Genomic DNA, 15,627 nt, shown 5'->3' with positions numbered 1-15,627 from the left:
AGATGGAAGGAAACCTTAATCCCCAAAGCATTGCATAAATGAAATAATTGAGCAGCATCATCTGGTAACCTTGGGGATGATTACACTTGTGATTATTAGTGTTGGCCGAGTGTAACTATTCCCTTGGTAACCAGGCTCTGCAACTTGATTATTTTGTATTGTGAAGAGATCTTGTGCATAATACTTTCTGTTATCAGGACTTTTCTGATGTAAGACTGTTTAAAATGCCTTATTGGTTTTCACATTAGAATGGCAATGTTCTGCACTTGGAGCCAATGGAAGGTTATGAGCTGCCACAATAGCATAAACCATTGGTGACTTTCATATTGGACATACCACAATGGTAGGAAACAATACATACTGTTAATTGCTTGTACAGCTACACTCTTGCCAAGTGATCTTCAACGGCAGTGCAGTTGAACTACAACGACTATGCAATGGTTCTGTACGAGTGAAGTTGCAATGGGATGAGCCATTAGCAGAATCGTATCACATACACCAATGGTATTAACTGGTTCACACTGATAATCAATTGTAGCACCATATTATATCAGTAACATTGAGCTACAAGGCCACTGTGCAATATTTGTTCTAAATCCATTATGTTGCGATTTCTGGTAATGTTGTCACCTGTAATTGGTTTGGTTATGTTTTGTCTTATTGTGCCATACAGTATATTAGGTTGCTATCCTCTCTAGCCTTGCTGTAAAGCTCACTTCTCTAATACTGTCTCTGATATACTAGCCACTTAATCTTTATAATAAAGCGGTGTGTTCAAATGCTGTCTTCAATAAATGACTTTTATGAACTCCACCTTCATGCTCCCGAGTAATGCTGACTGTAATATATGCAGATGCTACACACTCAGTAGATGGAGTGTTCTAGAATTCACTCAGAGGTATGGGGGACAGCATTGGGTTGCTACAATGGAAAAGTATTTTGTATTTGTATTATTCCCTTAAATTATATTGTCTGTTTTCATGACATGTTGTCTAATAGTAAGATGCATTCTCTCTCAGTCTCATAGCAGTGTATTTGAGTGTTTTAAGGTGGAATTACAGAAGGAACCACTGGTCCTATTGTGATAAAATTATATATTTATTGATATATGTAAACATTTACATGTTTACATATATCAATAGAAAAGCATAACCCATTGTGATGAAACTTGCTAAGAGCATTATTTAGCATACTGATTATTGATAGTATCAGTGGTAAAAAGAGGCTGTCCTCATTGCGCAACAGTGAACCCTACTGGCCAAACACTGAGCACATTCAGAGTGGATAAAAAGCAGGGCTGATTTCTGTTCTACGGGATCGGTATCCCGCCCACCTCTGCTTTGAGTTGCTTGGCATAAAAGCGACTCTGGATTTAGGCTTTTGAGATCAGAGGATGCTCACACGCCCTCAAAACGTTTTTGTTGTGTGGGGACTCGCTGTGGAGAGGAGAAAAAAAAAACATAATTGGACAGTTCAAATTGGGGGAAACATTAATAAATAAAAATAATAATGAATAAAAAAAAGGCTCTCTTTGTCCAACTGTTTGTATAGTATGTTATACTTTGTAAAAATCACAAAAAAATCCTGTGATTCTCGTTGTGCATCCTTATTGAGTGCATCATAGTTTGAAAGTGTGAAGGCTGCCTGTCATTCTGACTGCTGTAACATTAGAGAACCCATTGTGAAATTCTGAGGAAACTTGCTAAAGCCATTCTTTAAGTTATTGAATTTATCATGTGAGGGGTATATGGATGATGTCTGTCCTTCCAATCTATCCAATTGTATCTATCATTAAGTCTGCTTAAATGAGTGAAAAAACTGACATTTCACTTAGCTTCCACAAACATCTTTTGAAGTTGTAAATTATTCTTGTCACTCTTCAGCATTCATACATCATTAAATCAGTCAATTTCCCAATGCATACTGTGTAATGGAACGCATTTGGTTTTCATCAAAATCCCAGCTCTGAATTGTCACCAGTCCCCGCAAACCAGTCAGACTGAATATGCCGAAGTTATTATTTAATCACAGGTCGGACTGCCTGGAGCCATGGAATCAGAGGCTCAAAGGAATTCCCTAATAAAGAGTTTCTAATTCAGCAAAGCTTAGCAGTTTATACATGACTGTCACCACTAGTGAGTTGTTCTTAACTCTGAAGTGCACATATTATTCAAAACTTTCAGAAAAAAAAAGAAAAACACATTGTTTTTGAACAAAAATATTGTATTAAATTTCTGTATGTCCAAAGCTATTACATTGACACACTATGAAAATACACGTTCCGTTTCATTTCTTGGCTATACTTGAAGCTACACAACACCCAGTATAGTCTTATTTATACAACAAGTGTATATCGAATAACTTTACCCTATTCAGTGGTCTCGAGTGAGTATTCTTCTTACTGGGTTTGTATATTGTAGGACATATTCCCTGAATATGATAATACATGAACATGTATTAGAAATATAACTGGATTCATTAATGAAACTGTGTCTTGAGAAACAGGGCAAATGGCTGCGTCTTGAAAGGGGCCACTGGTTTGCAGACATACTGAAACTATATAACTTACTTGTTAGAAGACTGGTGCCTGAACTGGATTAGGCTGAGTGGACAGTTGAATTATGTATAGATAATTCACACGTGCAACAACAATTGTTTTGACGCAAGGAAGACATAAACTAGCAATGTCCCAGTGGAAAAGGACATTAAAACATCAAAGGACTTGGAGATTAAAGAGGCAAGATACACAAATGACCTCATGAAAGCAGCCAATCAGTAGAGTGAAAAAGACTATAAAAAAATCAAAGAGGAATTGAACAATTTGCGCTGTACATCGAATGCTGAACAAGGTGCTGCAACTCCGGGACTAAAAACGCAATCAAGACAGGACTCTGCCTGGAACGGACCCAAGATGAGAAAGCAAGCTGCAAGCGAATCAACTGCTACAAGCAACTAGACGGAGGCCCGGTGAGAAGACTGCCTAAAACTTACAGCGACTGTTATCAGATAAACCAGGCTAGGTCTGCTGTACACCTAAAACCACAGTATCCAAAAGAAACTGTGCCCTGATATCTGCTTAGCTAAACATTCAACGAAGAGGGCAGAGCGGACAGGAGATGTTGTGGATCCTATACCGAGCACTGGAGACTTTGTTGCAGCTGTTTGTTGATTCTATCGAGAATTGGAACCTTGTTGCCAAGTTTGGTCCGACATGGGACTGAAGACTTTGTTGCTGAGAGGAGAATTTTGTACTGGACACTTCAACAGGTTGAGTTTCCAAACCAGCGGACCAAAAGTCTAAGCTTCAAGGAACCGTTGAATATAATTCCAGTTGCATTTTCCTTTCACAGAACTAAATTAATTAATTGTAACACACTCACATAGCATTGAACCATTAATCATTTAGTTTGCACATCTTGCATATGAAATAACTTTTAGTGAAACTTGATGAAGTAACTATAAGTAATCTACCTCATATTGTTATATGAAGAATTTCTTTAAAAGTAAACTTGCCATATACTTAATCTATATAGCATCAATAAGCTCATATGATATATTGTTAAGATTGTCTGCATTATCTCAGATGTGCTTTGTGCATTGGATGTGTGTGTGAAGCTACCTCACAGCTTGCTTGCTGTTGGAGCTGCTGCTTGTGTTGAGACAGGCGGTGTCATATTTCAATTGCTGGCTAGTGAAGCATGAATGTAGTGAAGGTTTTGTAATGGTGTTTTGTGAGTAGAGACTAAGAGATTTACTTTCTGACTTTTCTGATTTCTGTTTATTATTAATATACTTAATAAAATACTACTATTGATTAACCATTCTTTGAGTCTGCGCATGAATGTGTGTTCATAGTAAATCCTCTAGAGAAAAAAAAAAAACTTGTTGGAAACAATTGAAAACTACTGAGACTCTCTGGACATTGAGAGGAACAGTAGTTCCTCTTACTAGTTAGAAAAACTTGTTGGAAACTATTGGTTGGAAACTACCAAGACTCTCTGTACAGCTACAAGAGTTTTGTTGTTTTCACCATGTTGCAGCCACAAAACTAAATCGCTTAGAATTACCATCAGTCCCAGTACCAAAAGCCAAAAATGTAAATACCTCTTATACACAAAACTAAGGTAAAACTGTTATTCTCCTTGTTCCTCTTCCATTCAGTACTTTTTAGTTTAAGAGTATGTAGCAACTTTTCAAACAGAAAAGCTAAATATCCAGACACCTACCAATCATGTAATTTCACGTGTTGGTCAACATCAAAATCAACCAGATAACGCAAATAGTTTGATATCCACACCATTTATATTAAACAATTTATTTATGTTTTAAAACAGCACATATTGCACAAAAAAAAAAAAAAAAAAAAAATGACTGTGGTTTGAACTTGCAACTTGAGCAAGCGCACACTGTCTTAACCTGCTGTGCAAGTGCGCTGTTGTTGAAATGTGTTCATTTTTAAGCCTACATCCATGTCTGACCAGCTTTCGCTGAATACCCAAAGGTCCTGCTCGATTCTAAAAATGCTCTGTTTCCTGTTTGGTAGATACCATAGAATGGAATTGTACACAAGAGTGGCATGTAGCTTCCTTGTCTAAATCTCTAATCTCTGACAAATTGTAGTTCCTCGATTAGTTAAAAATAAAGGAATAATTTATTAGGTAGAAATAAATAATTTAAAAAATGCATAGAGGAATAAATAGTCAGAAATAAATATTTTTTAAATAAAAAAAATGTATGAATTAATGTTTATATTATAAATGTATAAATAAATTAATAAAACGCAAGCCAGAAAAGTATGTCATATTAATTGATTTGGCTGATGCTTTTATCCAGAGCAATTGACATTTGTAAAAAAAAAAAAAAAGTTATATAAGGAGACATTAGTGCTTCTTCACTTGCAGCACATGGAGTAGTGGTAGCTAGATTGGTCCAGTAAGAAACCCAACCCAAATGAGTAATTGTATGTAAAAAAAATAACGTCACAATTGTAAGTCGGCCTGGATAAGGGTGTCTGCTAAGAAATAAAATAATAATTTTCACTCCTGGTTGGTACCACTTTCTCAGTGGTGTAGTCGAGGGTATATATGCAGGTGAACGGCGTTTACCCGCTTTGAATTTGGTCGATATGTAGGGGATACAGAGTTTACACACTTCTACTCTCCTGCAATATGCAAATCCTGTGTTAAAGACAACATATTTTAACAGCAAGTATCTGTGTTGTGTTCACAATTCCGTTCATCGCTCATAATAATATCCTCCGCTCGGCTTTCTTTCATTCCGTTCCACTCCCAGCTCCAGACAAAATAGGTACACTGTGCTCACATGGTATTAAAAAAGTTATATTAGAATAATAAGTAAACTAACCCCCACTGTGTTGCCGATTGCAGGTGAAAAGGTGTATTGTACATTCAGAAAGGAATACCATTTAATTGTCCTTATTATAATCGCATACTTGACCCAAGTAAAAAATAAATAAATAAATAAATCCCCAGCTATGACCAGCAAAGAAAAAGCCGACATAAAGTGCTCAGACAAGTTATCTAATTGAATTCGAAGACGCTTTCTAATTTTTATTGTTTGGTACTGAAAAAATGCGTACATTTCAAACTTTACATATGATTTGTATCTGTTGTATCTATTCGTAGCTTTATACACATGTGAGTGGGGCTGACTGACCATCTGTACTAACCCTTTGAGCAATGAGTTCTAAAATGCACTATCGATCCTACGGGAGTGAATTATTATTATTTTTTTTCTTATCCATGCGATGGACTATGAGTACAGTATACAAATAACTTGTACGTATGTGGTGAATACTGACGAAATACAAACAAATCATTTTTACCATAAATAAATAAAACAAATTAATATATTTTTTTACTTTAGTCATAGGAGAGAGAGAGAGAGAGAGAGATATGAATAAATCATATCCCGGTAAACAGGCTGTGGGGGCAGAGGGAGTGAGAGTGTCTAGTAATGCAACAGCGAGTGTGATTCTCCTTGAAGAATGGAGCAACACACACAGCTTGGCGCTGCTGCATCACTGTCATTTGATGGTAAATATTATTTGCTTATTTCTTCATTAACACACTTGCTGATTCTGTGGGAAAGAATTATATGTATTTGCATTTAAATTAGAATCTGAGTTCAGTATTATTACTAATACTTCTTTCTCACAGTGATTTCCACCGGTTTATAAACACTTGACATTTTTGTGGTCTGAATAATTATATCTAATTCAGTAAGTATCTAGCAGAGGGAGCAAGAGACCAATAAACGATGTTACAGAAACCTAGGGTTACATTATCATGTGATCAGGGGTTTTGTAGGCTAAGGAGGAGAGAACAGCGAATGTACCGTTACATTATACTACTCAGAGGGCTAGTGTATGAACTATCCTTAAGAGTGCAGAAAATATAAATCGTGTTCACAGCGCTGTATGGTGCATAACCATGTAAGAACAATAACCACAGACAGATGGGCACACACACACGGATGGCGTTTCTCACATTTTTATATGGCACAAATGGAGCTCCACATGCAAAATGTGATACACGTGATTTGAATCAAAACTGAGCTAAAAGCAGGGTCATTCATCTCACAGTGCCTACTTTCTTATTTTCAGTGTTCTTTGTCCTCAAACCTTATATACACCATGTTAAATACAACTCAAATGATCATTTCTTTCTATAACGCACTATACGCCAGGCTACTAATTTAGCAAAATATGACATATCCACTGAGCCAATCGTGTGCAGTATCACAGTTGTGTTACACTATGATGGCAGCGCCCAGGAGGAGTATAGTAGCATATTTAATCTTGTAAATTGTGATTTTATGATTAAATGATGAATCATTTTAAAAAAATGCAGAGAAGTCAATTTTCTAACAGGGTGTAGCAATAGTGAATAAGTATTCACAAATAATACTTAGAAAAAAGTAACTCGATCGGAACTGTGAAACCTCCCTTCATCTCCCTTGCAATGCCACCCTCACTTAATAGGGTTTTACATTTGTGTTCTCCCTCTGCACGGGATTTAAATTTATTGTTTGAATTTACTGGAACGTGTTGCATCTTTAGAAGTGTAAAGTCATTTTACAAAAATGTGGGGTTTATACTTGGTTATAAACCTGTGAAGATGTCGTTAGTAAAGGGGGCCGGTTTTACCAAAGAGGTCAAACAATAGGTCATGTTTTACTAAACATTTTAAAATTAATAAACAATTACCATAATGAACACTATCATAGTATGTTGCTTAAAACATAATAACACAATATTCATCAGAAGGCTGTGTGGTCCAGTGGTTAAAGAAATGGGCTTGTAACCAGGAGGTCCCAGCTTCAAATCCCAGTTCAGCCATTGACTCACTGTGAGCAAGTCAATTAATCTACTTGTGCTCCATCTTTCAAGTGAGATGTTGTTGTTGTAAGTGACCATGCAGCTGATGTATAATTCACACACACACACACATCTCATATCTTGTAAATTGCATTATGATGGTGTTCCACTATGAAAGGCACTATATAAAAATTATTATTAGACTATTTTATTCATAATAAAGTTGAGTTCTTATCTATAAACAGTAACACGTTTAAAGTTTGGGACTCGCTGTATGTAGCTTGGTGTTGTTTACATTATCGCCAGCATATTTTAAGTAATTGAAAGCTAAAAACACACTTTTCCTATACCAATACAGTATTGGTGAGCGATAATCAGTTAGTTTGAAAACCAGGCTTTAATCACTGATAATAGGTGCACAGGCGGTGATTCCGTGAGTGCTGCGAGGCTCAAGCACCAATGGGGAAAAGTATGGTCCTGCACAGTGCAAATAAATCACTTGTTCAGTTAAATTATAGTGTAGATGCTTCACAAGCAGAACTGTTATTGCAGCGTTTAATATAAAATCCATTTATACAGTCTTTTTTTGCAGTCAACCTGCAAGCAACACATGTAATGCACAATAAAATAAACATTGTGTTTGTGTCATCGGTATCAATTTCAGACAAACTATTTGTTAGCAAATTAAAATCTAAGCCTATTTTTAGGGACCCCAACTGTTGTTGTTGATTCCAACTTAAGTACTTTACATAAGGACTAGCAAGTTTACATCAGGACTAGCAAGTTTCAAAAGGCACAGTATTGTTAGTTTCTAACCCTGATATTACTGTATTTTGATTAATTTTAAGTAATTTATTTGATGAGCCCTTGTCATTGTGCCTCTGTAATACTGAAAAATCACTGACTTTTCTTTCAAGAGTTTCTTCATGTAGGTAGCAATATGACAGTTAATGTTTGCTAAATCCTTGCTTGGAATGTGGATATGTCTTGTTTTGCAAGAAAACGGCCCATGGATATAAAGCCTTCTGCTGCAAAACAAAAAATAAAATGAACAATTTTTATAATTTCAATAGATTTAGATTTTGTTTGATTTTAAATTCTTATTTAGTTTTTCCATTTGAAAAACACCCATTTATTCAGAAAAGCACAATAAAAAATTATCATTTACCAAAAATAAGAAAAAGGTGTGTATCTGGTTTTTCATCTAAACTCTTCATATATATCATAATGAATAAAGTGTCACATCAATCACACTGAATATAAAAGAACAATAAGTTGTTTTTTTTTTAATGCAATTTTCAATTAAAAGTGCCTAATTGTGGTTTGAAACTGGAAAATGAATGGTTGCTATGCACAGGCATGATGGCAAATACTGTAAAGTGACTGCATCTGTATTTGTCACTTTTTTTTTTTTTATAAATCTTTTGTCCAAAATCCATGGCCGAACATATATTTAAGAAAAATAAAACCGTGCACAGTTCTTCTTAGTGCTGTAAAGGAGCGGGACGGAAATGTCCGTCATGAAACTATACCGTTCCGCTTGAAAGCCAACTACAGAATGAATAGCACTGTTCCAAACTATCCTGCTTTGCCAAGCAGATGCAGATCTAAGGAAAGTCATTCTTTCAATAGTTGTTTAAAAATACTATTTTTTTCGTAATTGTTATAAAAACCTGTTTGAGACTCATGTGTTTCTTGGCTATCTTAATTTGTGGATTAATTACAGTACTGAGCGTTCATGTATCCTCTATATATTTATAAGGAAAAGTGGACCTATGAAGACAAATTACCCATTACCTATTACAGGGTTTAGGTGAGAAGTAGTACTTTAAGATGTTTCATGTACCCTCAGACCACAGCAACCAGTGCTCCAGATAAGCTGCATACTGGGGACATAATTCATAAAAGACAGCGGTAATTTGCAGCCATTAAAAAAAATGACCGGGTAATATTTAACACAAAATTTATAAAACTACTGCCTGGTTATTTTACTGGCCAGTAATGGTTTTAGATGTGATTTACCGTAACAGGTTGTTACCGAGGGATCTGCTTACACTGTCACGTTATGGCTACAGGGGGGGACAGGCAGGTTGTCTGAAATATCGAGATGTCAGTTTTAAAAATAACACTTGTTGTGTTGTTGAATAAAGTAGTAGTCTTTGTTTATAGTTTAACTTGCATTAATAACAACCACGTGGAATACATGTCTCTCTCTCTCTCTAGCTTCCTCTTGTCTCATAACGTTTCACTTCACTGGTATGTAATCTTGCAATACAGTAACTCAGCTATACTACATCCCTTCCCTTGTTAGTATTAAAGTCCATACTTTAACAACATAAGTTCTTCTTCAGTTTCTGACACATTTGTCTTTCACTGTCAATACACAACTGAAATTATTTTATCTTACATTCACAGGTAATTACACAATATATATTTACATGAATATATCTTTAAACCTTGCTGGCTTTTTAACAACTCTCCCAATTCTAGTGGTTACTTGTTTTTCCAGGTTATCTGATGGTCTAATGGATTCTCCCATAGCTGAGTTATACTGAGTTCCTTCAGTTTCAGTGGGTCCAGTGTTCACAGGTGTTTCTGTTGCAGGTTCCGGCATGCTGAAGTTTAACTGCAAATGAAAGAGTCGAAGGTGTTTAACATTCCGAATGAGTGTTGATCCATCTTCTGTGTTCACCAGTTCAAAAGAGTTCTGCTGAAGTGTTTCTCAGAACAACATAGCGAGTGTTTATGAACTTTGAATCTAGTTTTCCATTCTCCAATAAACACAATGTCTCCAACTTTGAAGTTATGGTCTTTAGCTCTATTTGTTTGGTCTGCATATTGTTTAATTTTCTGTTTGTAGATTTTGTGATGAGTTTGAATGTATTCTTGACTTTCATCCCTTTTCTCCACACTTGGTAACTTGGTACGAGTCTCTTCCAAACATAAGAAAGGCTGGTGTTTCACCCAATACCGGATGAGGTGTTGATCGATAGGCCAGGAGAATCTTTGGAGCTCCTCTTTCCAGCTTTTCCCTTCACTTTTGGCTGTTCTGAAGACTTTCTTCAGGTAATGGTGAAACCTGTCTGTCTTTCCATTACTCTTTGGGTAATGAGAGAATGCACGTATGTGTTTGATTCCACAAGTTGTCAGGAAGTTTTCAAAGATTTGTTCCACAAACTGCCTTCCATTAACAGTAACAACTTTAGGGTGTATCCAAATCGAGCAAAGATTTTCAACAATTTTGTGGACACAGTGACTGAAGATATGTCAGAAATGACAACTGCTGTTGGGTACGAAGTGTAATAGTCAATAACAGCAAGAATGTATTCATTTAGAATGGGTCCAGCTAAGTCAATACTAGCTTTGTCCATGGTCTTAGAGGTAAATCAAGTGTCTGAAAAGGTTGGTCTTCGCGTAGCGGTTGGTTTAACACACATGCTGAACAGCTTCTAATCAGTCTTTGAACATCCAAGTCCATATTAGACCAATAAAACTTGCTTCTCAGGTACCGTTTTGTGCGTACCACACCTTGATGTGTTTCGTGTACGATCTTCAATGCATGTTTGATCTTTGAAGTGGGTAAAACGATTCTGTGTCCACGCGGTACAAGTCCATCATGCGTCGATAACTCTATTGAACATCTGTCATAAGGCTTCAACTCTTCTGGTATTGGATTTGGCCATTTTCCTGTTTCCACAATAGAAATCAACTGTTTAACGTGTTATCTTGTTTTGAAGCCTCTTTCAGGTCCTCGATTGTCATTGCAGGTATGTCACGTGTGCTAACGGAAAGCACTCTCTCCACAAAGTCCTCCATGTATCCATTATCTTCGGTTTCAGGTAAGGGAAGTCGAGATAGTAAATCTGTGACATTGGCTTTTCCCTCGATGTGCTCGATCTTGTAGTCATATGGTTGCAGTCTCAAGCCAAGCCTTTGTATTCTCGTTGGTAACAGCATCGCTTTCTCTGGATTGAACATATAGATAAGTGTAAACTTGCTTCCCCATAGATATGACCTGAAGTGTTCTACTGCCCAAACGCATCCAAGAGCTTCTCGCTCAATCTGAGAATATAATCTCTTTGTAGGGGTCAGTGAACGGCTTGCATAGGAGTTTGGTTTATTGTGTCCATTTTATTGTTTGTGTAGCAATATGGCTCCAAGTACCACTGGGCTTGCATCAATGATTACTACTGTCGGTGCCTCAACCTTGAAGTATGCGAGACACTTCGCATGTCAAGGCTCTTTACTGTAAATGACCTCTCTTTCTGATGTCAATTCCCACTCTTGTCTTTTTCTGGTCAGCTTCCACAGTGGTTCTGAGATATTTGCAAAGTTTGGCTAAACTTCATCAGAAATCCACAGGTTCCCAGGAATGAATATAATTGTCCAACATTCTTTGGTCTCGGCGCTTTGCAAACTACTTCCACGGGTCTGGTTTTATTCCTTCTGCTGTAACAACGTGTCCAAGGATTTAGATCAGCTGTAGTCCAAAGATGCATTTGTCCTTGTTCAAGGACAGTCCTCTGTCCTGAAACCATTGTAACACTTTTCTCAATCTCTGTTCTAGTTTGCTATCTGATTCTGCATACACAAACAAATCATCCATGTACCAAACACCTGGCATCCCACATAACATTGAGTCCATTGCTTTTTGATAAGCTTCAGGTGCGCTGGATAATCCAAAGGGAACTTTCTGAAATCTGTAACATCCTCTGTGTGTGATTAAGTGTTGTCAGATGTCTAGATTCAGGTGCTAGTTCCACTTTCCAAAATCCTTTTCTGGCATCCAGTTTTGCAAACACTTTTGCTCCCTGCATGGCTTGCAGTATGCTGTCCACAGTAGGTACTGGGTGATGTTCACAAATGACAGCTTTGTTCACTTCCCGTTCCACCCATAGTCTCAGTCCTTTAGTGTCTTTCTTAGGAATTCGAATATTTGAAATCCATTTTGATCATTCATTTACTTCCTCTATGATTCCCTCTTCTATCGTCTTGTCCAGTTCTTGATTAACAGCTTCCAACATTGGATAGGAAATGCGTCTCAGGCCTTGAGCTACAGGTGGTATTTTCTCATCCATGGTAACTTTGTGACTGTATCCAATTATCTGTCCAAGTCCTTTGAAAAGTGGCTCATACTCCTGTGCTAGCTGCACAAATCTTCCTGATGACTGTTGTACTGAGTTGACGCTGTCTCCTGTGTTCAGTATTCAAGTCAAAACATGTATTTCTTCCCATCAATGCTTCAACATTTCCTTTAATCACATAGATTTCATCTTTTGTTGCTTTACTATGCCACGTTATCTGTGCTTCAAAGTATCCTACACACTGGAGTGGACTGGTTTGAGCATAAGCATAGAAGCTTTTCTTAGTCTGTTTCAGTTCAATGCCTTGGTGGTTAAACACTCTTTTATACAGATATTCTCCAATAAAGTTTCTGCCACTTCCTGTATCTATCACCATTTTCAGCTTTTGTCCATTGACTTTCACTGTCTCTACCTTCTCGGTCAACAGAATAAACAAACTCATTTGCGTCTGAAGAAGGTTCATTCACAGCTCTCAGTGGTTTCTCTATTTTGCAATTTATCTCTATCCTTGTTTTTGTCACTCTGCTTTTGTTCCTTTGAACTTTTTCTGTAAACTCTTGCATAGTGTCCTGTTTTCTTACAGTATAAGCATTTAGCCTCTTTAGCTCCGCATTCATCTGCATTGTGTGTTGCTAGTCCACATCTATAACGCTTGGTGTCACTATTGCAGTCCGTTTTGCTACCGCTTCGTGTCCTGCCTCTCTGTCCGTTAGCATTAGCATGAGCATAAGTGGTTCGTCCTCTTGTCTGTCTAGTAAAGTTCACATGACTGCCTTCAGATCAGAAAAAAAAAAAAAAAAAAAAAAAGATCAGAAAGCAGTTTTGATTCCGTTGTGCTGCTTCAAAAAATATAGCGACTGAGAGCTCTTTCCAGTCAACCCTTCCTCCTGCAGTAATTTATCACACAGTATTTTGTATGCACATTTTTCCACAAGCTGATCTCTTAACATGTCAGATTCCAGTGCCCCCAAAATCACATGATTTAGCCAGTCCTCTTAATGCATTCACAAAAGAATCAATAGACTCATCCTGAGATTGTGTTCTTTGTCTAAACTTGTGCCTTTCTAATACCACATTTCTCCGTGGTGTAAAATAAGCATCAAGTGCGGCTACAGTCTGTGCAAATTTTCTTTTCTCCTGGGAGATTCACGAAGATTCTCTGTATAGTTGCTCCAATACAATGTAAAAATGTAGCTCGTCTCACTGTGTCCGTGGTTCCTGTCATTCCAATGGCGATTTCCAAAAAGCTGTAAGATTCCAACCATATCTTGTATTCCGAATACAAATCCGCTGCTCTGAGGTTCAATGGAATTGGCGGGGTTAACTGAGCGTTAGCGATAGTCTGCGCCATAGGTGCTGCTGCGTACTGTTTCTGGGACATGGCTGACTAGCTAGGGATATTCCAAAGTCATTTTTTTTTCGGATGTTTGAACATGAAATCCGTGTCATTCTTGCCTTTTGAGTTTGTTTTCAGAGTCTTTCATCTCTTGTTGCCATAAATGTTGTGTTGTTAAATAAAGAAGTAGTCTTTGTTTATAGTTTAACTTGCTTTAATAACAACCACGTGGAATACATATCTCTCTCTCTAGTCTCGTAACCTTTCACTTCACTGGTATGTAATCTCGCGATACAATAACTCAACTGTACTACAATAATTGCAAACAGGTGCTGGACGCGAGTGAGAGGTTAGGGAAGATGCAGGATTTGCTTTTTTAATAATAAAAAATATATTATATATTTTAATGTAGCTTATATGCACCTGCCATCCTAAAAAAGAACTATAAATGTAATTGTCATAGTTCATGGTTGAATTTTGGTTAACAAATAAGGTTGCCTAATGTTAGCACGTTTCCTTTGTAGTGCACAACAAAGCGCAGAAGGCACTGGAGCGTCAACAAGCTCCAGTTATTTTTCTCAATGTTACATTTAAAGCTTTTGTTTAAATGACAAATAGCACAGAATGACAGCACCGCACAGTTACATTAAAATACAATTCATTGTTGAATGGCAGAAAAATCGCCTTTACTTTTATTTGTTACTGTATTCCTTCAGTTTGAAAATACCTGCACAATTCATTCAAATACAATGCATACATTAATAAAACATCTCACATCTGTTTCTCATACAGTGCACCTTACCATACAAAAAGCCTCTTAAACCAAATACAGATAGATTGAAAAATCCTGCCTGTCACATAATACTACTTGGTTTCATAGTGAAATTGGATTAGAAAGTGCTACATATTCCTTGCAATGTATTTGTAGTTGAACCATCAATCCCGTTTAACACGAATATGTATTTTTCAAAACAGACATCTATCCCAAAGTTTTGCATTACCTAGAATTTTAGCAAGAGACAATAATAATAATAATAATAATAATAATAATAATAATAATAATAATAATAATAATAATATCTATATGACATCATTTTCATCTTTTATTTAACATTATGTAATCAAAGAAACTACAAAATTATATCGCAAAAATCTACCTGGAGCCATAAAAGTAGTACAATAGTTCATGTTAGATTTCAAAATGTCACATTTTTCAATTTGTCAGTTTTTTGTTCAGTATATTGAAAAGTACAAAGCAGTATGCAATTCAATATGTTACTGTAACATTACACAGTGTAACAATTATTTATTGATTTTTTGGTTCCTGGGTAGTAAGTGTTATTTCCCAATTGCTTATGCCTCAAAAAAGTATAGAAAATGGCTATTATTCCCCACAAACTTTGCTTTTGACCAGGACAGTGATATTTTGAAATGTACCTATTTTCCAGAACATTCCAGATAGATTCAGTGCTGAGTAAACTTCTAGAACTTTCCAGTAATATAAATAGTAGTATAAATACAGGGGCCTTAAGCCCACCAGTTCAGTTTAGTTCCAGCTGCCTAAGTGGATACATATCTGCATTTTTCTGATATGGCATCAAGAAGCTGCAATGTTGACATTCCTGATGGGTCTCCAAGGCGGTTTTACCAAGTTTCCCTGCTATCTTTGCCTTTGGGACAGCAGGGACACCAAGGCGCACTACCACATCAAATTGGGCCTTATGAAACAATTTGTCAGAGTTCTAGATAAGGAGTCGGCAGCCTTCAAGTACCTTCAAGACTTCTTCCCTAAGCTGTCTGAGGCATAGGTCAAAGCCGGTGTCTTCGTCGGACCGCAGATAAAGAAAATCCTGGAGTGCAATGAATTC

The sequence above is a fragment of the Polyodon spathula genome, chromosome 7 (assembly GCF_017654505.1).
Source record: "Polyodon spathula isolate WHYD16114869_AA chromosome 7, ASM1765450v1, whole genome shotgun sequence".
Lineage (NCBI taxonomy): Eukaryota > Metazoa > Chordata > Actinopteri > Acipenseriformes > Polyodontidae > Polyodon > Polyodon spathula.
This window is presented reverse-complemented; position numbering follows the sequence as displayed.